Consider the following 2,678-nt stretch of genomic DNA (forward strand, 5'->3'; position numbering starts at 1 on the left):
GCCGGTCCCCGCGTTCCTCCCCTGGCCTCGCCGGGGCCCTAGCGCCGACCGAGCACCCGTGGGCTCAAGGGGCGGGGCCTGCGGACCTAAGGGGCGGGGTTTGTGTGATGAAGCCTGGCTTGTCCCAGAGTCTCACCTTCCAGTAAACGGGTGTCCAGCCCAACAGCTGGTGGGGAACCTGGCAAACGCCCTGCGCCCAGGAGGTGCAGGCCGCTCCAGCCTTGTGGGAGTGTTAACTCTGAAACTGAATGATGGTGATTTGATTATCAACTCCAGCTGTCCCCCTGCCAGTTGTTACAGCAGGAACAGCGAATCGTGCTCATGACTCCCCTGACTTTGTGGGCTTCTGAAGTCCCAGCTGACCCTTACTCCCCCTCCAAAATCTCCTGCTTCCAACACACTGCCCAGCTCCATGTGCGTGACATCCCTGTAAGTGCGCAGGCCCTGACTTGTAGCCTAATAGATAATGCACCAGTCCTGCAGTAGGATATGCTAGCATAGAATCCTAGAATACTAGGACTGGAAGGGACCTCGAGAAGTCATCGAGTCCAGGTGCCTGCCCTCACGGCAGGACCAAATACTGTCTAGACCATCCCTGATAGACATTTATCTAAGCTACTCTTAAACATCTCCAGAGATGGAGATTCCACAACCTCCCTGGGCAATAGGCACATGGGGCTGCAGGAGCGGAGCTTACTTCAGGATAGGGGGCTAACTAGAGGCCTCAATACAGCAGGTGCGGCACGTGACCCTAAGCAGACTAGGCGGGCGCCTAGGGCACCGCCAGCCCGGGGCACCCCGTGATTACGTCACAACCACTGACAGCCATGCAGGCGGGGGCGCTGATCGCGCCTTCTGCCTGGGACACCAGCTGCTACAGCCGGCCTCAAACCGCTCCTGCAATACAGTGACATAAGACGACTTGTATGAAGAGAACAAAGCAGTGAGAACAGAAAGTGCAGCACCAAGGAGGCGGAGGCTGCTCATCCAGGCCCAGCAGAGCAGCAAGCAGAGCCAGACTGTCTCCAGTGCAACGCAGAGCATGTTAGCAAACCGTGCTGGGGCAAAGAGCTCTGGGGGGAGAGGAGAGAAGGCGCTTGCAGGACTAGGTGCATTGGTAGGGGGAGCAGTCAGAACTGCATGCTAAATGCCACGTATCCTATGCGGATGGAGCCTGCTAAGGAGGTGTCTGGCCCTGGTTAGCCTCAGGAGCTGAACTGAACCAATATGGGCTGCTGCACATTCCTGCCACTTCTCTGGCATCCCCAGCAGTTGCTGGGCATTTTCATCTCAGTTCATCAGGTTTATAGCATCTCATCTGGGAAGAAAAGCTCCTAATGGTGCAGAACTGGCTGCCTGGGTCAGTTCTAGAGGCTCTTACATCACTGTCATCTGTGGTGTCATCGTTAAGCTTCAGCGTTAACAGTTTAATTATTTAACAGTTTAGCAGGAACAGCCAGCTACTCCTGGGCCAGCTAGCTCACGGAACTTGAGCATGGCACATGCATATGCAGGAATCACTTCTGCTAATATGGGAATGCGGCCACCTCTGGGGTGGGACACAGCTGTTGCTGAACAGCACACAGCAAATCTATAAAGCCTTGGGACAGGCAGAAGGGAATACCATGTCCCATTGAACATCGGGAGGGGGGGGGGGGCAGTTGGGGAAGTAGAATGCAGCTCCCTAATTGGAGGTTGGCTGGCACAGCCCCATTTATACCTGTCCTCCTGTGAACAGCCCTGTGGGTCTCTAGCGAGCCCCGACGTTTCTAACAGAGGTCACTTCAATACCTAAGAGCACCACAGTCGGCCTTGGGAGGGACGCCGTGGCAAGCGCCTGCCCTGTGCAGTCAGGGTGACGTGCCATACCAGTGTGCTCCCAAAGACAGAGCCTGGCAGGGTTGCTCGCTCTGCCTATGGGACTCACCTGTCCAACGGTGGGATCGCGAGTCTTCCAACCCCCTCCAAGCGCCTCCCCGCAGGCAGCTCCTGGTGCAGCAGCGCTCTCAGTCCTCGGCCATCGTCTCCTCGAGCGTCGGAGACCCGGCAAACTGCCCTGCTGCCCACAGACCTTCCGACCAAGCAGTGGGTCCAGTGCAAAGGACTCTGGGAAACACCTGAAGAGGGGACGCTTGGGAGCGGCTGCTCATTGGCTCTCACTGATCTGCCGGTTTGATCCCATTTCCTTGGCCATCACAAAGGCTGGGGGCCCCATTGCACGAGACCAGTGACAGCCCGGAGCTGCCCCTGGGCATGCCGGATTGTTAGCGGGGTCCCCTCTCCAGGGCCACATCCTGCTCCAGGGCGGAGGGACGAGTGGCTGGGGAGTCACTCCCATGCCAGAGAGGCTCCAGCTGACTGCCAGCTGTTTCCCAGCTGCTTGGGGAGCAGAGCGTGCTGCTGCCATACAAGTTTAGGGCCGTGGCGAGAGGACAGCAGAGAACAGCTGGGCTGGACTGGGGGAGGAGGGTCTCCGAGACTCAGCGATTAACCTCCTCTTAGCTCCCCACCTCTGCCTACCCCCCTTCCCTCCAGCCCCCGAGTGTCGGCGTCCCACCCCGTCCCAGCCGGGAGGCACAGTGCAGCGGAGTTGCTCCTGGCACCCGCCAGGTGGGCGAAGTGGCCCCCGGAAGGTCGGCGCTCGGCCGCACGGCAGAAAGAGACAGAGCAGGCGTGGC

The sequence above is a fragment of the Pelodiscus sinensis genome, chromosome 11 (assembly GCF_052426305.1).
Source record: "Pelodiscus sinensis isolate ZL-2025 chromosome 11, ASM5242630v1, whole genome shotgun sequence".
In the NCBI taxonomy this organism is placed as follows: Eukaryota; Metazoa; Chordata; order Testudines; family Trionychidae; genus Pelodiscus; species Pelodiscus sinensis.